The sequence below is a fragment of the Hyla sarda genome, chromosome 8 (genome assembly GCF_029499605.1).
Source record: "Hyla sarda isolate aHylSar1 chromosome 8, aHylSar1.hap1, whole genome shotgun sequence".
NCBI classification, from domain to species: domain Eukaryota; kingdom Metazoa; phylum Chordata; class Amphibia; order Anura; family Hylidae; genus Hyla; species Hyla sarda.
Genome location: NC_079196.1, coordinates 232,563,861 through 232,589,853, shown reverse-complemented (window position 1 = coordinate 232,589,853; position 25,993 = coordinate 232,563,861). Strand labels below are relative to the sequence as shown.

The 25,993-nt window shown below is 47.8% G+C and overlaps 1 long non-coding RNA gene across 1 annotated transcript; it reads left to right on the top strand.

Moving 5' to 3' along the window:
* Positions 1-201: 201 nt before the first annotated feature.
* Positions 202-25,769, top strand: LOC130284948 (uncharacterized). Its single transcript, XR_008847194.1, has 3 exons — positions 202-250; positions 20,263-20,315; positions 25,607-25,769. It is a non-coding gene; the product is annotated as an uncharacterized LOC130284948 (long non-coding RNA).
* Positions 25,770-25,993: the final 224 nt, after the last annotated feature.

Sequence of the window (25,993 nt, the reverse complement as noted above, 5' to 3'; positions counted from 1 at the left end):
CTGTTATAACTTAGTTACAGTGCACAGTTAGGAGTTGGTACTCTCCCAGAAATAGGTGAAGTCACGAGCTCCTGTTGGCATACAGTGGCGTGCCTTTCTCAGTTTTCGATTTCCGTTTTCTTTAGAATGGACAGTTTTGCTTTACTGTATGCTCATTTTTCTTACATGTTCTGTGTTTTGTGTCCCCTTGTATGTCAGCAGCGGTCATCCAGATTCCACAGGTCCACCATCTCCATTACAGCCTCTCCAGGTATGCGGTTATACACTATTTTCTTATATGAGAGTAATATCTTGGAATGTTAAAGGGCTGCACTCCCCCCAAAAGCGCATGATGATACTCAGGCACCTCCGCAAACTCAAAGCGGATGTTGCATTACTGCAGGAAACGCATCTGCCAGAATCAGATTTTGCCCGGCTAAAGAAACCTTGGGTGGGCACTGTATTGGGGTCGGCCTCAGCTGACCGTAAGGCTGGAGTCATCACTTTGATTAGCAAACATCTCAGGCATACGGTTTTACAATCTCAATCTGATGGCAAGGGTAGATTACACATCTTGGTGCTTGATACACCTAATGGCAATTATAGCATATATATATATAATGTATATGGCCCAAATGAAGCTAATGAAACTTATTTTGCCTCTCTAGAAGTCTGTATCCTGGCTGATCCAGTGCCTGCGAAAATAATTGGGGTTGATTTTAATTCAGTGGTATGCCCTCAGGAAGACAGGTCTTCTACCACCGCCAGACTAGAGTTGAGACGTGACCAGGTTCTGCGCCCCCTTATGGAGCACACCTCTCTCATTGACTCTTGAAGGTTATACAACCCTGCGGAACGGCAGTTTTCCTTTTTCTCTCATGCTCAGTCAACCTGGTCACGTATTGACTATTTATTAGTGCATGCTTCCCTGGGATCCTCTATCCTTGATGTGCAAATAGAAGACATGGTTATTTCTGACCATGCAACTGTTGTTCTTCACTTAGCTGACCATCATCCTCATGGCACTGACATACTGTGGCGATTTCCGGCTGCCTTATATAAGGATGACTCGTTTGCCACTCTGTTACGGGGATGGTGGTTGGACTAAGTGACCCACAACCAGGAACATTTGGCTGACAGGGCACTCTTCTGGGATACTGCTAAGGCGGTTCTTAGAGGTCACGTTGTTTCCTATGTAGCGGGGGGAAAAAGGGAACCAGCCACTAAATATACTGCTGCCAGTGAATCCTTGCAAAAGGCATATACAACTTTTATATATGACCCCTCCCAGGCTCATAAAAATGCTTGGACTGCGGCAAAGGAGGAGTTTGATGACTGGTTGGCAAAAAGGGAGCAATACTACCACACAGATTTTCAGGTATGTTTACATAAGTTTGGAAACAAATCAAGTCATCTATTGACCTCCTTGGCCAAGGGACAAAACACCCCTGACTACATACTATCCCTCCGATCCTCCAGTGGAACCCTCCTTACCAACCCTAAGCACATTGCAGATTATATGGGCAAATATTATGCCGAATTTTACTCGAACTCGTCTTCCGCCCCTTTGCCTGGAGACACTTTGCGTAGTAAGGTAGCCCTCCAGAAACTCAGTGAGGAGCGAGCTCTTAAATGCGACCATTTCATCAGAATTGGTGATACAGACCATTAAGCGCCTTAAAAACCTGAAAGCTCCTCGCCCGGACGGGTTGACTGGGGAGCTCTTTAAACTCCTCCAAGACCAGGTCTCAGACATGCTTGCTGGTTTGTATGAACAAATGTTACAAGGTCAGACTTCTTTGGCCTCTGCTTCTATGTCATATGTGAGACTTATACCCAAACCCAACAAAGACCCAGGATCGTATCGGCCCATATCGCTCATAAATGTAGATTCCAAAATTATATCCTCCATTAAGGCAGACAGACTAGAGCAGATTATGCCACATCTCATCTCCCCCTCACAGGCAGGGTTCATTAAAAATAGATTTGCTGTCATGAACTTGCGAACGGTCCTCACGGTTCTTGATACCGTTCAGCACCGCTCCAGTCATCTGGGATGTCCTTCTTTACTGACTTTAGACACCAAGAAGGCATTTGACAATGTTAATTGGAAGTGGTTGGATGCGTTGCTGGACGTTATGAATTTCGGGGGGCCTTTTGCACCTTTTTGAGTTCTTTTTATACCTCCCCGAAATCTAGAATATACATTCCGGGAATCTTATCCCTATATTCCCACTCAGTAAGGGCACCCGCCAAGGTTGCCCTCTATCTCCTCTTTTGTTTTTTTCTGTTTTTTAATATCAGAAGTTTATTAGTTTTAAGGTAATACAAGAAAAACAAAGTGAAGCAGAAGTGTGGGGTAGTGAACAGAATCCCCCAGCTTCCGGCATGTATATACATATAACAGTGTTCAGTTTGCAACCGCAGACCACAAATAATGCAAAAACAAGGTAGGAAGGACAAACAGCAGTGTCATAACATATCAATCGCCAGGTCTCACAAGTGGGGACGCATAGCTCCAAGGGTGCAAAAATAAGTGCCTGGGGGTCACTAGTGCAGTTATATCGGAACATAGACAGTGCCGTCATCAAGAAGACAGGTGGTGGCAGTAGGATATGATGGGAGCAAAGGTAGAAAGGAAGAATGAGCTCACCTTCTAAGGGATCCGTGCCGAGACGACCAGTGGACCGAATGCAAGGAGGAAGTGTGCACACCAGAGAGGGTTGTGAGAGGTGTGGGACAGCAATAAGGCCAGTCTACATCAGTCTGCAAGGTGTAGGGGGGTGTAATCTGGAGAATGAAGGAATGTGGTCCAGGGGTGCCAGATTGAGGTGTATTTGGCCAAACAGTTAGGGGAGTCTGCCATGAGTTCTTCCATTCTGTGTAGGTGTGTCACTTCCCGAAGCCAGGATGAAATCGTGGGAGGGATGGGGGACTTCCAGAGGCGAGGGATGGCCACTCTGGCTGCCAGGAGGAGGAAGGAGATCAACTTAGCAGAGTGTCTTGATAGGGTCGGGGGTAGTACGGAGAGCAACAGGGTCTCTGGCGTGTGAGGTATGGGGGCAGAGGTAATACAGGAGATGAGTGCACGAACATGGTCCCAAAAGTTCAAGAGGAGGGGGCAGGATAACCAGATGTGGAGCATGGTGCCACCAGCACACCGCACCTCCAACATGCGTCCGGGGTGCCAGGATAGAACTTAAAGAGGAGAGTCGGTACTCTGTACCATCTGGATAGCACTTTAAAGTTCGTCTCCGGGGCTTTACACGAGATGGAGGTGTGATGACATCGGGATAGGGCCTCTGACCAGGCCCTGTTTGGGACAGAGTGGCCGAGTTCAGCCTCCCAGCCTTGCTTATACGGGAGAGGTTTGTCCGTATACATTTCGAGGATAAGGGGGTATAGTGTGCCGACTGAGTGGCATGGTGGAGTTCTGCGAGTACATAGTCGTTCAAAGTTAGTGAGGGATCTTTGCAGTCTTAATGATTTCTCGATGGAAGAGTGGAAGTGGCGGAGTTGGAAGTATTGAAAGAGGTGGAGGGGAGTCTTGGGGGTGTCCCGAAGGAGGTCCGATAGCGGTCGTAGGCCCGTCGGTGAGGTCAGGTCGTGGAAGATTGGTCCCTGGTCTCTAGTGAATGATAAAAATGTGCAAGAGGTGAAGGCTGGGGGAAATGCCGGGTTATCAAACAATGGGGTCAGTGGGCCGTCAGGGGGGATCCAGGTGGAGCGGGACATGTAGGAGGCACAGGCTTTGGTTATAGAGGACATGACAGGAGGGAGGTTGTGGGATATAGCAGAGACAGGGGAGGAGTATCGGGGGAGCCACATCGGGGAGCGCGGATCGATGCCTGACATGTCCGATTCTTGTTGAATCCATTGCTTGCTGTCACGGAAGTGAAAGCAGTCAAGGACCCTGGTTAGTATGACAGCTAGGTAGTCTGGAAGGGCTAGAAACCCATCAGATTTGGATCGTATAAGGACATGGCGGGCCAGTCTGGGTCTTTTGTGAGCCCAGATGAAGTTAGATTGGAGCACAGCGACCTCTAAAAAAGGCACAAGTGAGATGGGTCGGTACACAAGAAAAGAGGTAAAGGAGTCTTGGAAGGATATTCATTTTTAAGATGTTGATTCTTCCCAGCCAGGAGAAGTCCCTGCACTCCCATCTAGTCAAGTCCGCTTTTAGCGTGTGGAGGAGAGGTGGGAAGTTCACTTTATAGGTGTAGGAGAGGTGTGTGGGGACAAATATACCTAAGTATTTGAGGGCGGTGCAGGACCATTTAAAGGGGTAAGACTTTTGCAAGTGTTGGACCACTGAGGGGGATAGAGTAATGTTTAGAGACTCACATTTAGAGGTGTTTAGTTTAAAGTTACTGTGTTGCGAGTAGTTCTGGATCTCGTGTAGTAGGGAGGGGAGGGTGGTGATGGGAGAGGATAAGTATAGGAGTAGGTCGTTGGCGAAGGCCGCACATTTGCAATCGGAAGCAGAGACAGAGATACCCCTGATATCCGCATTATTACGGATGGCTATCAGCAGGTGTTCCATGCAGAAAATGTAGAGGAGCAGGGATAGAGGGCATCCCTGCCTCTTCCCATTGCAAATCTCAAAGGGGTTGGAGAGGTGGCTGTTGATTTGTAGGCATGCCTGCGGGTTGGTGTACAAGGTCATGATGCGAGCGAGCATGTTGGGACCCAGGCCAATCTGTTTCAGGGTTTCCCCCAGGAAACTCCAGTCAACTCTATCGAAGGCTTTTTCTGCATCGAGCGATAGCAGGAACAGGGGGAGTTTGCAAGAGTGAGCAAGATGTATCAGTGAGAAGGTGCCTAAAGTATTATCTCTCGCTTCCCCGCCTTGGATAAAGCCCACTTGGTCGGGGTATATTAGGGTAGGCATATGGGGGGAAAGTCTATTAGATATCAGCTTGGCAAATATCTTTGAGTCTATGTTAATCAATGATATGGGTCTGTAACTGGGACAGAGAAGGGGGGTCCTTACCCTCCTTTGGGATTACAGTGACATGGGCGGTTAGGAAGGAATGCGGAAGGGGATTCGTATTAGTGATGTTGTTGAAGGTCAGGAGTAGAGGGGTAGACAATTCAGGTCTGAGGGACTTGAAGAACTTGGCTGTGAAGCCGTCAGGGCCGGGGCTTTTTCCTGCCGGCAAGGATGAAATTGCTTCTTCAAGCTCTTCAGAAGTGAATGGGGTCTCTAGGGTTTGGATCATGTCAGGAGGGAGGTGGGGGAGTGCTGTGTCAGAAATATACTGGCGAAGGGAAGGAGTCGACAGGGGTGCAGAGGGCGTTTTTTTTTTTTCGGCAGGCTGTACAGTGAGGTGTAGTATTCCGAGAAAATCTCAAGGATATCAGGCGTGAGCAAGGCAAGTTGGCCATTAGGTCGCTTAATGGAGGGAACAAACAGGGACGACTTCTTAATGCGTAGGGCGTTAGCCAACTGGCGTCCCAATTTGTTACCCCACTCATAGAACCTCTTGCCCGTTAGTTGCTGGTAGTGTTTGTGTTTATAGTTCAGTAGGGCCAATAGTTCCGATCTGACTCTTAACATGTCTCTGTAGACCGTGCCTTATTGCTTGTGGAGCTTCTCTAGAGTATGAATCTGTTGTAGGAGGGACTTTAGGTTGGTTGAGTGTTCTTTTTTAAGATGCGTGCCATGGCTCAGTAGGACCCCACGGAGCACACATTTCATCACCTCCCATTTTATCACCGGGGAAGAGGTGTCATGAGCATGATCAGATTGGAAGAGTTCAATTGTACACCTGACATCCTGGAGACAGAGGGTGTCAAGAAGGAGGGATTCATTAAGGAACAGGGTTTGAGGAGAGAGGGAAGTTGAAGGGTGCAAGTGGAGCATGATCAGACAGTGTCATCACTCCAATAGTAGAAGCGTGTACATCGGGCAGTAGGTGATGGGGACAAAAGATATAGTCGATTCGGTTGTAAACTTTAAAGGGGTGGGAGTAGAACGTGTAATCCCGGTCTTGGGGGTGTAGGGTTCTCCACACATCATTAAGTTGCAAGGAGTGTAGTTTATTTCTGAGAGCTCGGAGTTTGCTATGGGACACGGATGCAGAGCCCATGGAAGTTTCCATCTGCGGGAAGAGGGCGAGGTTAAAGTCGCCACATAGCAGTATGGGGCCAGTCGCAAAGTCCGCCAGTTTGTCCAGAACTCTCAGAAGGAAAGAGATCTGGTTTCTGTTAGGGGCATACAGGGCCGCTATTGTGATGGGACGGCCCGAGATCTCGCAGTTGGCCAGGACATATCGAGCAGCCCGGTCAAGGGAGGAAGAGGTAATTGTTATCGGAAGGGATCTGTGGAAGGCCAGGGAGACCCCCTTCGTCCTGGCTTCCTGGTTGACACTATGGAGCCAGGTGGTGTAGTATTGGTTATTTATAGAGATGAGCAAACTTTTCAAAAATTTGATTCGGCCGATTTGCCGAATTTTCCGAAAAAGTTTGTTTCGATCCAAATTTGTTTGCGGCGAATCTATATTAAAAAAGGCTATTTCTAGCCTACTTACAGCCTCTATAGGGGTATAGAACACTTTGCTGTGTTCTAAAACGCATATGAAGTGTGCTGGGCTAGTGAAATAATACTGTTAGGTTCACACTGGGATGAACCAGGTTCAGCATAGGCGTGTGCAGCCTATTGCATTAGGGTGTGCACCCTAAAGCACAAACTCACGCCGCACCCATGCGTATATATACATACATATACAAACACACAAATACACTCTTGCTTGCATGCACACATACATAAACAGATAAGACAGCACTAGATAAATCCATTGTCCCCGTAGTCATCCAGATAGCCAATCCGGATACCAAACATGCAAGAAAGTCCAAGACCACAGCACCAAAATTGGAAAAAAAGAGCTATTATTTATTGGTTCCTCAAAAAAAACTTTTGGGGAACCAATAAACTACAGCTCTTTTGCACGTATCAGTTTATAATTTATGGTTCTGTGGTCTTGGACTTTGTTGCAAACCTGTATACCATATAAGTAATTGTATCCAGGATCATATAAAGGTAGATACCAGCTGTACACAGGATCTGTATACCATATAGGGGATTATAGTTACATCTACGGACTCACAGGTAACATCATTTCTGATCAGCGATGTCCTCTTTCCTTTTCTTGTGCATCTGGATCAGACTGACATGTCAACTTCTTCCAGGTAAAAACCATCTCTTTAGCATCTGCAGGAAAAACATGTTTGACTCTGCATTTTTACAGTGCAATGCCCTCTCATAATAAGGAATAGTAGGTACCCCATTAAGTAGGCCTATCCCCCACCATAGACCCCCTCATTAGATAAATACGTCTGAAAGTAGGTAGGTTGTTAGCTAGCTAGATAGGTAGGTAGGCAGGTAAGTAGGTAGCTAGCTACATGGGTAGGTTGCAACTATGTCAGTAGCTAGATATGTTCATAGTTAGGTTGGTTGTTAGCTAGATAGCTTGTTAAGTGTCTAGGTAGATTGTTAGCTAGCTAAGTAGATAGCCATACAGATAGGTAGTTCGGTTGCTAGGTAGATAGCTACGTAGCAAGGTTGGTTATTAGCAACATAGGTTGGTAGCTAGCTAGGTAGCCAGGTAGTTAGGTTGCTAGGTAGATAGATAGCTAGGTAGGTAGCCAGGTAGTTAGGTAGATGGATAGTTATTTAGGTAGATATTCAGGTTGCTAGATAGCCAGGTAGGTAGTCAGGTAGCCAGCTTGCTATGTAGGTAGCCAGGTAGTTAGATAGCCAGGGAAGTAGGAAACCAGGTAGGTAGGTTGTTAGCTAGATTGGCAGGTAGAAATTAACACTTTTCAGGTTAAAATGATGGGTCTCCCAGTACATTAATAATATAGACACTGATTTGAATAGGGACCTTCCATACAATAATGTTACGCCGAGCGCTCCGGGTCCCCGTTCCTCCCCGGAGCGCTCGCCTCATCCTCGTTGCTGCAGCGCCCCGGTCAGATCCACTGACCGGGTGCGCTGCGGTACCGCCTCCAGCCGGGATGCGATTCGCGATGCGGGTGGCGCCCGCTCGCGATGCGCACCCCGGTCCCCGTACCTGACTCGCTCTCCGTCGGTCCTGTCCCGGCGCGCGCGGCCCCGCTCCCTAGGGCGCGCGCGCGCCGGGTCTCTGCAATTTAAAGGGCCAGTGCACCAATGTTGGTGCCTGGCCCAATCTTCCCAATTACCAATTAGTGGTTCCCACCTGTTCCCTGGCTATATCTAGTCTCCTCCCTTGCACTCCCCTGCCGGATCTTGTTGCCTTAGTGCCTAGTGTAAGCGTTCCCTTGTCTGTTCCTAGCCCGTGTTCCTGACCTCCTGCCGTTGCCCCTGACTACGATCCTTGCTGCCTGCCTCGACCTTCTGCTACGTCCGACCTTGCTTCTGCCTACTCCCTTGTACCTCGCCTATCTTCAGTATCTTCAGCAGTCAGAGAGGTGAGCCGTTGCTAGTGGATACGACCTGGTCACTACCGCCGCAGCAAGACCATCCCGCTTTGCGGCGGGCTCTGGTGAAAACCTGTAGTGGCTTAGAACCGGTCCACTAGCGCGGTCCTCGCCGATCCCTCTCTGGCACAGAGGATCCACCTCCTGCCAGCCGGCATCGTGACAAATAAAATGTACATTTTATTACGTTCCAATAAAATATCGACTTACACTACAAAATATACAGGCTGCCACCTATGGATTAGCACACATTTATCTTATTGCACTTGAGTATAAGTAGTCTCTCAGGATAAACTCCAAATAAAGTGCAAAAACAGTGTATAAAAACACAAAATATACACACAATTAATTATATATGCGTGACATAACAGGATACACATATGCGGGGGATATTTTCTCCTATTCTCACCCCTATAACTTTTTTTATTTCTCCTTATACGTCCTGTATGAGGGGTATTTTTTTGCGCCCCGATCTGTGTTTTTTAACGGTTCCATTTTTGTTTCGATGGGACCTTTTGATTGCTTTCTTTTGTCTTTTTGATTAAATTCTGGAATTGCAGTTAGTTATTAACTACAACTCCCAGCAAGCCATGATACAGCCTGTGGCTCAGCAGCTACCCCAAACGAAAACTACAACTCCCAGCATGTTGGACTATATAGTAGAATATAGTATGGGTCAGTGTTTCCCAACCAGAGGTGTCTCCAGCTGTTGCAAAACAGCAACTCCCAGCATGCCCGGACAGCCAACAGCTGTCCAGGCATGCTGGGAGTTGTAGTTTTGCAACAGCTGGAGGCACTCTGGTTGGGAAACACTGGTATGGTATATGGTGCAACATTCTGGGAGTTGGTGGATTGATTATATAAATACCAGCCAGGTGGCACCCTACTTTAGACTCCTCTGCCCCCTGCCCCTCTGTCCCCTCCTCCTGTACATTTGCCCCTTCCCAGCCCCCTCTGCCACCACTTCTTCGCACTGTTCTGTGACTGTCCCTCCACAGACCCCCTCCCTCACAATCTTTTGATCCCTGACCCCAACAACCCCCCCCCCCCCCCCCCCCGCCCACCGCCCTTTTTACCTTTCCGGGCTGCAGATGACATCGGGCGGGCTGTAGATCACGTTGGGCGGTTCCTGGTCACGCCTGGCTGCTGCCTTTTGCAGTGGTTTAAGCTCCGAGCCTCCGTCCTGCTCGGAGCAGCTGGAGCAGGGGGGCGTGCCTGCGCACGGAAGTGTGCTACTCCTAAAGTAGCAGTGTCCCCGGCCTAATGAACTTGGGACCGGAGGACCTGCCCTGAGCGGGGGTCCCCTTCTGCGCGCCCGCGAAGGGGACCTCGCAGGGGCCAGAGCGGCCCCACTGTTTTATAAATATTTTAAAAAAAATGGAGGAAGGTTAAAAAAAAAAACGGGGCAGCTGTCATCCGGGGCCCAGGCCCCGAATAAAATGACCTAGTGACGCCCCTGAGCCTGGGCTTGATTAGGGTGTGCCCAGACACACCCGGCACACCCCGTGCGCACGCCTATGAGGTTCAGTATATGGTTCGCGTATTTGGCTGGGGAGAGGGGGGCGGTGTTTAATCGCGGCGCCCGCACTGAGCCATCTCTGGCTGACCGGAGTGAACCGCAGCCTCCGGTCGGCTGATTTTTCGGCCGTATGCGGTTGGCCGACCCATAGACACGCATTGAATGTGGTTCCCGTATGCGGCTGAGTGCGGGCGCCGCAATTAAGCCCCTCCCCCCAGCCATATACGGGAACCGTATACTGAAAAACGTGGGTCACCGCAGTGTGAACCTAGATCAGTGTTTCCCAACCAGTGTGCCTCCAGCTGTTGCCAAACTACAACACCCAGCATGCCTGGACAGCCTAAGGCTGTCCAAGCATGCTGGGAGTTGTAGTTTTGCACCATCTGAAGGCACACTGGTTGGGAAATACTGACCTAGATATTGCCTGAATGACACAGCCTGGAGTTAGGTGATGCATGAGCTCACAGTGTACTTACACCCGCCGGGTGCTACCTATGAGAAATCTTAGGTACTTTAATTTTCCAAAATTGTGTTTTTTTTTTTTGTTTTTTTTTGGGGGGGGGGATTGTGAAGCCCTGTTGCCACCCGCTATCCACAAATTTGAAATTCCCAGACCCAGGCCCACCTCTGTGGCATCAGTAACCCATATATTGCCTGAAGGACACAGCCTGGAGTTGGCTGATGCACCAGTACACACTGGGGCTTCACAATCCCTCAAAAAACAACACAATATGAGACATTTTTGAAAAACATTTTGTATAGCTGATGCTACCTATGAGAAAATTCCAAATTCCCAGACCCAGGCCCCACCACAGCGGCATCAGTAACCCATATATTGCCTCAAGGACACAGCCTGGAGTTGGCTGATGCACCAGTACACACAGGGCTTCACAATCCCCCCCAAAATCAATAAAATTGTATAATAAAAAAAAAATAAAATGGATACCTTTGTGTAAGAACAAGCGCATATCCAACATTTCAGAAGACTCTATAATGCAGGATGGTGGACCACCCAAAGACTTATTTCTCAAAAATAATGAACCACACAATTTTTTTTTTCTTTTAAATTGAAATTCCTAGACCAGGCCCCACCACTGCTGCATCAGTAACCCATATATTGCCTAGAGGACACAGACTGGAGTTGACTGATGCACCAGTACACACTACACACCCGTCACCCGGGCTTCACAATCCACCCCCCCCCCCAAAATCAACAAAATTGTATAATTTTTTTTTTTAAATGTATACCTTTGTGTAAAAACAAGCGCATATCTAACAGTTCAGAAGACTCTATAATGCAGGACGGTGGACCACCCAAAGACTTTCTTCTCAAAAATAATAAACCACACAATGTTTGAAATAAAAAAATATTGCATATGTGTGTAAGCGCATCTGTCTCCAAAAGATCAGATCACCAAAGGAGTTTTTTTGCCAAAAATGATTAAGCAGAGTTAATCCCTGTCCGTATTTTTTATTTTTATTTTTTCATAAAAAAATCACACGCAACAAGCGTTCCGTTGTGTTACGATTAGCATTCTGCAAAATTCAATTTTATTACTGATAAAATTACCAGTAAATTTAACAATAACACTACCCAAGAGTGTTTAATTACCCCATACATTGCACCAGGAGCAGTCAGGAGTAGGCCTCAGCAGTACCCAAGAGGCTTTAATAACCCCTTACCTTGCCCGATCAATTGCGAGATCGAGCAATAACAGGTGTGTTATGGCCTCAGATGTCCTGGGCCGCACTAGCGCTCCACTGAACGGATTAGCGTGTCTCTATCTTTCACCAACAGGTGCGGGTAACCCTTTACCTCTCTGAAAGGTAAGCTGCCTTGAAGCAAGTGGTCTCCCCCGGGCACGTTTGTCTCCTGAATTTCCACTACTGCCACACCACACTGACTGCCAACCGTGCTACCGCCTTGCTGACTCAAGGGCAACCTGCAACTCTCTTCTCCTGATGATGATTAAGCCCCTTCTGCACCCAGCTCCCGTTGGCGATAGGGATCATTTTTGCCAGAAAAGAAGAATCACAACTGAGTGCGGGTCATAAGCTAGGGTTCATTAAGTCCCTGCCCCTTGTACACACCGCATGTCTCTACTAACGATTGGATGGTTTAGTGAGGTCCTTGGATTGGCCCCGGCGGGGTAGGAGAAGGCCCTGGTAGAGCGCCGAGAATTTAACGATCAATGTTGACTTTTGCATTAAGCATGTATTTAGCTACTGCTAAACATTCAAAAATTATAGGCCCAAGGTCAGAAGCATCAGTTTTCCCCATATTAGGAGCATAGTTGTCCCCCAGATTAGGCAACATAGATGTCCCCCAAATTAGGCAGCATAGATGTCCCCCAGATTAGGAGCATACTTGTTCCCCAGATTAGGCAGCATAGTTGTCCCCCAGATTAGGAGCGTAGCTGTACCCCAAATTAGGAGCATAGTTGTCCCCCAGATTAGGCAGCATACATGTCCCCCAGATTAGGCAGCATAGATGTCACCCCAGATTAGGAGCATACTTGTTCCCCAGATTAGGCAGCATAGTTGTCCCCCAGATTAGGAGCATAGCTGTCCCCCAGATTAGGAGCATAGTTGTCCCCCAGATTAGGCAGCATAGATGTCCCCCAGATTAGGCAGCATAGATGTCCCCCAGATTAGGAGCATACTTGTCCCCCAGATTAGGCAATATAGATGTCCCCCAGATTAGGCAGCATAGATGTCCCCCAGATTAGGAGCATAGATGTCCCCCAGATTAGGAGTATACTTGTCCCCCAGATTAGGCAGCATAGATGTCCCCCAGATTAGGAGCATAGTTGTCCCCCAAATTAGGAGCATAGCTGTCCCCCAGATTAGGTAGCATAGATGTCCCCCAGATTAGACAGCATAGATGTCCCCCAGATTAGGAGCATAGTTGTCCCCCAGATTAGGCAACATAGATGTCCCCCAGATTAGGCAGCATACATGTCCCCCAGATTAGGAGCATACTTGTCCCCCAGATTAGGCAGCATAGATGTCCCACAGATTAAGCAGCATAGATGTCCCACAGATTAGGAGCATAGATGTCCACCAGATTAGGAGCATAGTTGTCCCCCAGATTAGGCAGCATAGATGTCCCCCAGATTAGGCAGCATAGATGTCCCCCAGATTAGTAGCATAGTTGTCCCCCCGATTAGGCAGCATAGATGTCAGCCAGATTAGGCAGCATAGATGTCCCCCAGATTAGGAGCAAACTTGTTCCCCAGATTAGGCAGCATAGTTGTCCCCCAGTCAGCGCGGGCCGGTCAGAGCCAATCAAAGGGCCGTATATAGCAAGCGGGCCGTACAATGTCCAGGTCTGCCCAGAGGGTTTCATAACCAACCATAATTGAGAAATTTTTGTTGTAGGAGCATGGTCAATCTACTCCGACCCATCTGTCATTGGTGGCTGGAAATCCTGGCTGATCTATCCCTGATTCATCTTCACAAACGTCAATCTCTCCACATTTTTAGTGGACAGACGAGTTCTCCTTGGGGTGACTATGGCCCTGGCCGCACTAAACACCCGCTCTGATGGCACACTACTGGCCGGGCAGGACAGCTTTTCCAGGGCAAACTCCGCTAGTTGCGTCCATAAATCGAGTTTGGCTGCCCAGAAGTCCAGCGGATCTTCAACGGTTGCGTGAGCGGTCATGTCGAGGTATGCCACCACATGCTGGTTCAGGTCCTGCTCCATGTCCTCCTGCTGCTGATGAGTAGCTTCACTATGCAGCTGAAGGAAGCTGCTCATCAGCGACTGTAGACTCAGGCTGCTGCTGATTGAGCCGGTACTGCTCCTGCCACCCCTCCCCTCCCCAGCAGCCGTGGCAGTGGAATGTGAGTGCAGAGGGCCCCCCGAGTCAGACCTGCGAGTGGATGGACCATGTGGCCGATCAACCGACTACGTAGAAGCTCTCTGTAGTAGGTCAGTTTGTCCTCCCTCTCAGTGGGTGTAAAAAATGCCCCCATTCTGGGCCGGTAGCGAGGTTCTAATGAGGTGGAGATCCAGAAGTCATCGTGCTGACGAATTTTGACAATTCGGGGGTCACTATGCAAGCAACTGAGCATGCATCGTGCCATTTGTGACAGTGACTCGCTGGGACTACCTGCCTCCATCTCCACTGCATACTGCCACGGTGTGTCTGGGTCCTCTGCCTCGCCTTCCTCATAACCCTCTAGCTCCTCTGGCTGCTCCTGCTCCTCCCCTCCTGTCCGATGACTAGAAACACCGGCCATCTCATCCACCGTAAACTGTGCTCCGCTCTGCCCCTCATCATCCTCCTCCTCCAGTTCATCCCCCACAGGACTCATGTAGCCTTCTGATGTAGGCGCAACATCTCCATTGCCGTGACCAGCCATGTTTTCAATCATTTTTTGGAGTAAATGTAGGAGTGGAATTACGTCGTTCATGCCGTAATTCGATAGACTAACAAAAAATGTGGCTTCCTCAAAGGGTCTCAGCAAACGGCAGGTGTCACATATGAGCTGCCACTGGTTCACATTGAAGTTACACAGGGGAGTACTCCTATCTGTTTGGATCATCAAAAAATCGGTGATGGCTTTTCTTTGTTTGTATAGTCTGTCCAACATATGGAGGGTGGAATTCCAACGTGTGGCAACGTCACAAATGAGACTGTGTTGTGAGATACCGTTCTGACGCTGCAGCTCAAGCAAAGTGTGCTTGGCGGTGTACGAGTGGCTGAAGTGCATGCACAGTTTCCTTGCCATTGTCAGGACATCTTGCAAATGGGGTGAAGACTTGATGAAGTTCTTGACAACCAGATTCAACACGTGTGCCATGCAGGGCGAATGGTTCACACTTCCTTGTCGCAGCGCGGACACGATGTTCTTCCCATTGTCGGTCACCATGGTTCCCATTTCCAGATTTTGTGGAGTAAGCCATACTCGGATTTCTTCCCTAATGAACTTCAGCAGTTCCTCCCCTGTGTGACTCCGTTCGCCAAGGCAAACCATGTGAAGGACAGCTTGACACCGCTGTGCCCTACACAAATGGTATGATGAAGGGCCACCGAGATTTGGGCGTGCAGTGGAGGCCAAGGACACGAGGGAGGAGGAGGAGGAGGCGCACACAGTAAAAGGACCAACTGCCTGGGAGCGAGAGCGTAGAGGAGGAAGCGGTGTGACCTGTCCAAGTTGCTGTTGTGGCTGTGCAGGAACAACATTTACCCAGTGAGCCATAAAAGACATGTATTGTCCCTGCCCGTAGTTACAGCTCCACACATCGGTGCTGCCGTGCACTTTTGAACACACCGACAGGCTCAAGGACTGGCCCACCTTCTCTTGTACAGACTTATGCAGGGCTGGTACTGCCTTCTTCGCAAAGAAATGACTGCTTGGGACTCTCTATCTCAGCTTGGCACAAGCCATCAATTCTCTGAAAGGTGTAGAGTACACCAGTTGGAAATGAAGGGACTGCAACACCAGCAACTTGGACAGGAGCACATTAAACTTCTGCGCCATTGGATGAGTGGCGCATACTGTTGTCTCTTGGACATGGCTTCGCCGATGGATTGTTGGCAGAATTGCTGACTAAAAGCGGAAGAAGCAGGAGCGCCAGAAGGAGGGTTTGACACAATGCTCCTCCGGATTCTTTATAAAGAACAACCACACCGCAGAGTAGCTGATTTTCCCACCCGTAGTTCGCACTATTTGACTGCTATTGGTGCCGTCTCCAGGAACCCCTGTTCCACTACCTCCCAGAATGGTAGCTTGACGCAAAGCAGGTGGTCTCCTCCTGGCACGTTTGGCTCCTGAATTTCCACTACTGCCACCACCACGCTGACTGCCAACCGTGCTACCGCCTTGCTGCCTCATGGACAAACAGCAAATCTCTTCTCCTGATGATGATGAAGCCCCGGCTTCTGCACCCGGCTCCCAATTGCAATCGGCTTCATCATCATCATAAGATGTGTGCACGTCACTGATGTCCTCCTCAGGTTCCACAACAGTGTCTGCCTCAGGACCCTGAACAATTGCAACACCGCCTCCCACGTCACTCTCCTCATCACTACTTGGCCGCATAGCGGAGCAAGGGATGCATGTCTCCTCACATTCTTGGCTGCCCAGTAGCTGCTGACTATCCTCTATTACATCATCCTCACTAAATAGTGGAGCTGAACCCAAAGCATGAGATACTTCTTTGAGAGAGGGAACAGCATAGGACAAAGGCAATGGGATTACGGGGACTGCTCCCGGGCCATACCAACTGAGGGTTGTGTCTGAGGAACCCACCGACTCTTGACTGGGGTTGTCACATGTCGCTTGTGATGATGAGGATGAGTGTGCAAACCAATTGACGAGGAGAGATGGGTCGACGACACGACCGCTGGGTGTTAACGGGAGCTCAGGCCTATTGCTGCGACTCCTGCTGCCACTCGCCCCAAGTCTGCAGCCAACTCTGCCTGACGTATGTAGGCCTCTGCCCCTTCTCTGTGCATGTCCTGGCACTTCCCTGCCTGATATACTTAGTGCGTTTATGAGGGTATTACAATACGCCACACTACTCTTTAAACAGTATTTGTCTAGAACAGCAGCAGGCGATTACTTACGGCTGTCCTTTGACAGTATGTAGGCCCTAGACAGAATAACAGTTACTAAATAGTACAATACTTGGTTCTATGTATGCCCTTTGCAATGATGAGCGCACTGGTATGCGTATTTCTACGCAGAAAAAAATCTTTTTTTTTTTTAGTTTCATACACCAGCAGGTGTATACTAATGTGTGGAAAAGCACTGAATTTAGCACAGAAACAGAATAACAGGTACTAAATAGTACACTACTTGGTTGTATGTATGCCCTTTGCAATGATGAGTCGTCAGCACGGCTCCCTCACAGGTCAGGGGAGAGAGCGGTTCGCCAATCCTGCAGGAGAGGGGGAAGGAAAGTTAGACATTGAGGTCGGTGGCATGTTATGCATGTCTGTTTTGGTCGGCAGTAGTGCCAGGAGGGCTTGCAATTCCGGGTGGTTTTTAAGGTTATTAACCGCCATTTCAGGTGTGGGGAGTACAGGTGCGCACAGGGGACATTCCATGGTCTGCACTGTGGCAGTCGGGGTTCTATTTGGTGTTAGTGGGCGGTGAGGTGGCTTTTGCGGGTCACCTAGGTTGTCATCAGAAGAAGAACAGTTGGAGGAGCGGTGTGCACTAAGAGGTTTTTTGATTGGAGTTTTGAACAATTTATTCTTGCCGGGGGGGCTGGCACCCCAATACTCCGGGGTCTCACCCTCTGTAGAAGATCCATCATCAGAATGCGAGTTGTCAGAGTTCAATTCATCAGCCCAGTCTGTTACGTCCAGGGTAGGTGGGCCAGGCACCGGTAGAGGTAAGGTGGCAGGTGGGGTGCCGCCCCAGGCACCCCCACAGGCAGCAGCATAGGATTTCAAGTGTGCTGGAGATACATCTCGATTCAGGGGTCTCATAAGGGCCCAGGTAGGTGGCTGGCGTTTGCACTTCCTGGGGGTATTGCGGCCGAGGGGACAGGGGTCGGTCAGGTGTAGGAGCCCCCTTCATTGCATCACGGGTGCAGCAGTGAGAGGTGGTGAGGAGAGCAGCCCAGCATGGGGGTCTCCAAGACAGGCAGTAGGGGCCGGGGAGTGCAGGGAGCCGGGAGCGCGTCCCTGGTCACGGGGGCCTGCAGAACTCACGTGTGTCTCACCCCATGCACAGGGGAGAGACTCCATCAGACTCACCACCCCAGGCGAGGTTTCCAGCTGCGGAGGGTGAGCGGGTCCCAACATCCCGTCTGAAGCGGTAGGCGCCGGGAGTCTGGAGGGGTCTCCTGGTCCAGGGAGCGTGTTCATTATGGCAGGAGAGGTCGGCAGTGTGGGAGAGGTAGGCCGCAGTTCTGGGATCACGGCAGAAGCGGGCGCGTTGCGGGGCTGAAAATAACCCGAGATTGGGTTCGGCAGGGTGCTGAGGTGCTGGGCAGTCTTCTTGCGCTGTTTCCCCCTAGATTTGCCTCCCATATCGGGTAAAATCAGCCTTTTTTTTAGTAAGACCCAGGCAGGAGCCTCAGAACATGCGGCTCATCTCGAGCTCGGCAATTCAAGCCCCCCCGCCTCCTCTTTTGTTTAATATTGCCTTGGAGCCGTTGACAAGATACCTGACTTCATTCACATTGTTCCAGAGCATTAAGGTAGGGGAAGCTGCAGTTAAAGCATCCCTCTACACAGACAATGTTATCCTTTATTTACAGGATCCGGTGAGAGACGCGCCCAATATTCTGAATGCCCTGACGCAGTTTGGTGAATACTCAGGTTATAGAGTCAACGCCCACAAATCCTCCCTCTTACTTTTAAGAAGACCCTCTTCTGCTTACGCCCAGCTTACACGTTCTTTGGGGATCTCAATTGTTTCCCAACATATTACTTATTTAGGCATTAAAATAGGTAGACTACCCAGATCTTTATATGCCCTCAACTACCCACCATTGATAGACAAAATTCAAACAGAACTACATAAATGGCACAGTCTACCCTTATCATTGTTAGGGAGATGTCACCTAATCAAGATGTGCAGTTTTGCTAGGCTATTATACCCCCTCCAAACTATACCGCTATTACTAAAGCATACCGATATCAAAACGTTAACTTCCACGTTTACAAAATTTATTTGGGCCTGGAGCGTGGCTTGGACGCCGACTGAGATGACTGCCTGAACAGTGCGCTCCTGCATAAGCACCCACCACTAGCGTTCTAATCTGCCACCAGCGACTCACAGCCACCCTATACTTGTGGGGGAACATTATGGCTACCTCAGGCAGAAAGCGGGACTCTAAAACGGGCAATTTCAAGCCGCTACCGCACTTCTTCTAGGCCGGCCCTCAGCGCCAGAGATACAACAAAGATGGCGCCGCAGCGCGCTCTCACCAGCACACGCTGCCACCGGGAGCTTCTGGAAAGACGGGCTTTCGCAACACTGCAACTACGACACCAGTGCGACCCGGCAAGAAAGGACACCAGAGGCTGTCTCATAAACTGTCTTTTGAGATACCCGAACACTGGAGCTCCCCAGACAACTTACCTGCAATGCTGCCCGGTGAGTTAAACACAGGGGAAGGGGAGGCCGTCTCCATAAAGCCCGAGGGGAGAGAGCAGAGGGATGCAGTACTGCAGAAACGGGGCCTGATTTTGATAACTCTCCCCATGTCAGCCCACTGAAGCAACGTCCTAGACTGCATAGATAGAGCACAGATCGAGTGCCCAAACCTCGCGCCCTGCCAGATGAACTACCGAGAGATGTATTAACGAGATACACGTTCTTTCAGACAAAAGATAGACTATTGCAGTATTCCAGGAGACATGCATCACTCCCTGAACCATACATAGATATTAAAATGTATGCGGATTTATTTGCGGCGACTCTACAAGCTAGGAGAGAATTTGGCCCTCTGTCAGGACTGCTTAGAGACCTCAGGATCCCCTATAGGTGGGGCTACCCTACCAAATTACTGATTGTGAGACAGGGAAAGACTTTTGCCACTGTTGATGAGGGCATGGACATTCTGCGCTCCTGGGGCCTCCTGGATGATGAATATACTGATGGCTTACCCTCAGATCCACAGCAACTTAGAGCTGGCCCACCTGCGGATCTCAAAGGCCCTGATGACTGAGTTCCTTATGAGTACTTGGTGCTATGCAGTATGACCTGTTGAATTTATTCATTGTCTTAGTACTCCATGTTTTCCTAGAGCTGGCATTTTTGACTGATAATTTTGCTGCCAAGTTGTTCTAATTGGATTTCACCTGTTTTTTTTTTTTTTTTCCTACCATTATTTTGTTCTGATTGCACTTTGAACTGTTATTATTGCTGATTGCATACTGATTCTGTGCCCACTTGATCTGTAGTTAGTGTGACATCCGGTTTTTAATTGGTGAGGAGGAGACATCCTACCCATAGCTCATTGGTACATAGTTCTGAATTGCGAAATGGGGATTGACATACTTTCCCTTAATGTGAATGGGCTTAATAGCCCATTTAAGAGGCAGTTTGTGGAGGGAGTTGGAAAGGAGTAATGCAACCATTGCTTGCATCCAAGAATCGCACCTGTCCTCGTCTAATACTCCTCAACTGCGCCACAGGAAATACCCACATATTGTATATACCACCTATGCTAAAAAGAAAAGAGGGGTTATGATTGCGGTAAGGGATAATGTAGCTTTTCAGATCACCTCGCAAATCATTGATCCACAGAGTAGATTCATTTTATTAACCTGTTCTGTAGATGGTGTTGCATTCACAATTGTTAACCTGTATGCTCCTAATTCCAGACAAAGTCGATTCCTGAGGAAAATTTTCAAGCTCATTGACGTGCACGGGAGAGGTGAGATTATAATTTGTGGGGACTTTAATGCGGTCTCAGACCCTGCTCTAGACCTCTCTGCCCAGGCATCTGGTAGGACTTTTTACCTTAAAAATGTAATTGGAGATCGGGATCTGTTTGATATCTGGAGATTGCAGCATGCCACTGAGAGAGATTACTCGTACTTCTTCCATAGACACCATACTTACTCTAGAATTAATATGATACTGATTAGTAGATCTTTAATTGATGCTACTCTCTCCTCCAAGATAGGAGCGATCACTCCAACGTCCAGATAACCCTCTCTGACTTCTCCCCAAAACACAAGTGATTTTGTGTGGAGAGCTAACACTCACATAATAGCACACTCTGAACACTCTGTCAAAATTGAGTCTGCCTTAAAAGATTACTTTGCATTTCACGCAACCCCAGACATTACTCCTGACACCCTCTGGCTTGCCCATAAACCTGTCATTAGGGGCACTTTCATACAGTTGGGGACTCTCCTTAAGCGTCAACGTACTGCCCTCATCACTGAACCTATCAATCGCATTGCTGCACTAGAGGCTATCCATAAAAAAATTCCCTCTCAGCAAACCCTGACGGACTTACTAAATGAGCTTTACAGCTCTGTAAGCTTTTGCTGTACCAATGTGAAAAGAGCTTTAAAAAAACGAGATTAGCGTATTATTCCCAGGATAATAAGCCGAGCGCCTTTTTGGCGCAGAGACTGAAACCAGCCCATCTTAAGCAGCGTATTGCCTCCATGATCCATCCAACATAGGGAAAGACGGTCCTATCCCCTAGAGACATTGCGAATGCATTTCGCGACTACTATGCAAAACTATATAATCTGCGCGCAGATGCAAATACCGTCCAACCCACAGAGGAAGCCATAGATGACTTCCTGTCGGCCTTAAATCTGCCGCAGGTTACTAAGCCCATGCTCGACTCTCTCAATTTACCCATCACCTCAGCAGAAATTTCAAAAGCAATTGATGCGCTGCCGTTGAATAAAACTTCCGGCCCTGATGGTCTCCCGAATGAATATTACCGTAAATTTCGGGACATCTTGGTCCCACACAGGCTGAAAGTGTTTGGTGAAGCGATGGAGTCGGGGAGTCTGCCCCAAGATATGTTAACTGCCCTTATCACAACTATTCCCAAACCGGGGAAATCTACAGACCTAGCCTCTAATTTTCGCCCCATTTCGCTGTTAAACAGCGATGTTAAAATATATGTGAAGATACTTGCAGACCGATTACAACCAATCATACCATGATTACTAAACAGGGACCAAGTAGGCTTCACACAAGGCCGACAAGACCCCGATAATACGCGGAGAGTGATCTCCCTGCTCCAACATTGTGAGCATAATAGTGTGCAGTCTGCCTTCCTGACACTTGATGCTGAGAAGGCATTCGACAAGGTGAACTGGAGATATGCTTTCACTGTACTCCGTTCATACGGACTATCTGGCTCCATTGTGTCCGCAATTGAAGCCCTGTACTCCAATCCGACAGCGCAGGTGTTCACCAATGGAGCCTTGTCTAACCGGTTCACCCTGTCGAATGGAATGCGGCAGGGCTGCCCGTTCTCTCCTCTGTTGTTCATTCTTTCCATCGAACCCTTGGCCCAGGCCATTAGATTAAATGACGGTATTAGGGGATCCGGGTGGGACCAACTGAACATAAGTTGGCGCTGTTTGCCGACAACGTGTTGTTGACCCTGACGGATGTTCCACATTCGCTACATCATTTATTCGACACCATAGTAAAGTTTAGTGCAATCTCTTATTACAAACTAAACACTTCCAAATCACAGATAATGCCCATATCTCTGAATCCCCTACTTGTCGCCTCACTCCGTAATAAGTTTCCATTAGATTGGCAAACCTCCTCTCTGGCATATTTAGGCATAAATCTTTCGTACCCTTCTACTAAGTTTTTCCATGACAATTTCCTGCCGCTCTCCAAATCACTGATTAATTCTATGCAAGACTACTCCAAATCCGTTCCATCTTGGTTTGGTAGGTTAGCCACATTTAAGATGATGTTACTCCCAAAACTACTGTATTTGTTTAGGACTATTCCGATCATTCTACCTAAAACGTACCTCATTACTCTGATTTGCCATCTTTCACAATTTGTTTGGCAGAAAAGAAGGCCTAGAATAGCCAGGGGCATCATGACATTACACAAAAGGGGTGGAGGACTCGGTCTCCCTCATTTAGAAGATTACCACATGGCATGTCTTCTGGATCAGCTGACCCATTGGTGGTCCAGGAACACAGAAAAGCTGTGGGTGGAAGTGGAGACCCACTCCTCTCTCCCTACCTCATTGAGATCCCGAATGTTCTTACAGATGAGGGGTCAACCTCCCCCTGCATCGTATTTAGTGTCCATAACATCTTCTGACAAAGCCTGGAAATATGCCCTAAAACAAAATGTGTTCAGTGTACCTTGCCCTCTTAAACATTTTACCTTAGACTACCTAGAGTGCCGAATCCCAGATCTACACATCCAAACCTGGGAGTTACATGATATATTCAATGCTCAAGACCTGATATGCCCAGAGGGTGATGTCCATTTCCCAACACTTCATGCTACCTACCACTTACCCCACAGAGAATTTTTTTAAAGTCTTCAATTATGCAGCCTACTGACTAGAGACTTTTCCTCGCAGCATCCGATCCCAAGAGATGTACTTACATTCCTAAATGGTGACTCCAAGAGGGGAATTACCTTCTTCTATAATATTTTACACGATAAAACTACTATTTCTAAGCACCATTACATGTCAAAATGGGAATCTGACTTGAGAAAAGAGTTCACACTGGAACAGTGGTCTGGCACTATAGCACATACCCGCACACTGTTCCGATCTACCAATCACCAAGAGGCAGTTGCTAAAACGATTTACAGATGGTATTACACGCCCTCTAGATTACACCTATTAGATCCCACATGTTCGAACTTATGCTGGCGGGGTTGTGGCGAGGTGGGTACTTTACTTCACACCCTATGGGAGTGCCCTCGCCTCCAGGAGCTCTGGAGGGGTGTAGGCTTATTGACCAACAAGCTGCTGCAATCTCCGGTCACCTTATGTCCGGAAACTTTTCTCCTACTTATGGATCTTGATTTGATACCTCTTGAATTACGGCACCCTCTTGTCCATCTCTATATGGCGTCCAAGCTGCAAATAGTCCGAAATTGGAAATCAACCAAAATTCCCTCCCTATGCGAAATTATTAACCTGCTAAATCTCATATGTGACTATGAACGAACCTATGCATTGTCTATGGGCACACATGAAAAATTCCTCAAACGTTGGGATACATGGAGGTCAACTCCTCACCACCCTCACAGTTTGAAGTAGTTTAAGTAGAGTTCTACTGTGATTGTTGAGAGAGCACTTGTTTCTCAGTGCCTTACGCTCTCTCGCTTGTCCACCATTCTTTACTCCCTATATTAGTTATGATGATTTAGACCTCAGTTGATGACTGTATAGTTGAGTATGTCTACTTGACTTGACCAGCTGTTCACCGCTTTCTTACCATTGTGGATTATATGATTGCGAATTAATACTTGTGTTATTTCCTGTAATATTTTGAAACAATAAAATATTTTGAATAACAAAATAAATAAAAATATTTGGGCCGAACAGAAACCCCGGATAGCTTTACGGACATTGATGCTTCCAGTGAAAGAAGGGGGGGGGGGGGGGTGAATTTTCCGGATGTCAGGAGTTACAACTTAGCCTGTATACTGAGACACATTATGGATTGGTACCATAACTCCTCCTTTTATTCCAACGTTTCTCTTAATCTGCTTTCGCTGCTCCGTGGCATCCATTAGCATTATTACATTGCCAGATTCCCTCTTTGCCTCCAGTCATCAAAAGTTCTCTGCTCTTTAAAGATACTATAGCCACGTGGATGGAATTATGGAGATGTATGGGTCTGTCATTTACTTGCTCCAAACACCTTTCCCCTTGGCTTACACCAGAATTCCCAGCTGGGAAGGATAACCCTCTATTTTATGTGTGGCGCCAGAATGGAATCCATACCATGGGAGACCTCTTTCATAAGACGGAAAAACGTTGGTATACACTACGGGAATTGACTTCCCAGTACGCCATCCCCTCCACGCATTTTTTACCATATGGTCAAATTTGCTCCTTTTGCAGATCTAAACTCCAGGATATTAGCAAGGAGGTTAGTCTTACTGGATTTGATTCCATTCTCACCTCCACGACTGACAGGTCTATTTCAGATCTATATTCTAGACTGCGTAAATAGTACATCTTGTCACCTTCCAAAAAAGTGGGGGTGAAATTGGCAAGTATCCTACAGGACCCCAATATCCCTGAACACATATTGACGGGTTGAGTGGATTTAAGAAGACATGTTCCTAACGAAAGATGGAGAGAGACTCAACTTAAGTTAATTCACTGGGCCATATATGCATTCACCATTCCACCGTCCATCAGTAACCCATCCAGACTTAACCATTGTCTGTAATGTACTGCACCTAACGCTGACCTATATCATTGTATATGGCTCTGCCCACACACTCACACCTACTGGGGACAAGTATCTCAACTACTTCAATCATTGGGTGCACATGGGTCTGTTCTAAGCCCTTATGAGGTACTCTTTCATATAAGGGTTGCAGGGTCTGGGGACTGCTATTCCTATGTACATCTCTCTCCATTAACACATACAGCTATCATTCTGGCCAAGCTTCACCTACTACGTGCATGGCTTTCGCCCTCCTCTCCTACGATTGCGCACTTACTAGAAGCGTTAAAACTCCTATTTCATCTGGAGAGAAGGGATGCGCTTGGCCATGGGAAGAAAATGGCAAAGTGTCTCTTCAATAAGTGGAGATTGTTCCTGACCTCGCACTATACAGCCTCAGAGCTTATCTCTATAGTCCGTCCCTTCGCATCCACACAATGGTGCACCATGGAGGCACTGACGGGTTCTTTGGGAGCTTTGAAGGTTCCCTGACTATTTCCACGTTGATTTATCACAGTTTTTCCTATTTCCACTAGCAATTTTTATTTTTCAGAATCTACTTGGAGAGCGTATTTGATTGGAATCTGATGGTCGGCTGCTTTTATGGGGGTCTTGTCCGTCTGTCTTGTTTGTTTCCACATGTCTGTTGGTGATGTCTTTATATATTGTTTTGTGAGTTATGCATTGGTATTGACTCCTTGAGTTAGATCTAGGTATTTTTGTTTTTCTTTTCTTTTGCTTTCTTAGTCTGTTAACCTGTACACCTCTATGCTTTATTGTTATGGTTTAGGTTACTCAGGATAATATCTCCTCATCTTGCAAGCTGAAGCTGCTCTGATTATATCTATTGCTTCTGCTATCTACACCATGTTATGCTGAGACTTTACTGGGCCGTTTGGATTTTGTTCCCTGATTATTTTATAATACCGCTGGTGGGCCTGTATATTTTGATCCTGCTGTACTCTATGACTTTATTGTATGACTTACGTTGTTACTGCCTGATATGTTTGTTAATTACTTTTCATTAATAAAAGTAAATTGTCTTAAAAAAAAAAAAAAAAAACACATGGCAAGGGGAGGACATACATGCAGCGGGCGGGTAAATGGGCAACAATTGTTTTGCATGGGTTGTGTGCTTCTACTGGCCCCTGTCTGAAAGTTGCCAAGGTGTTCCGGA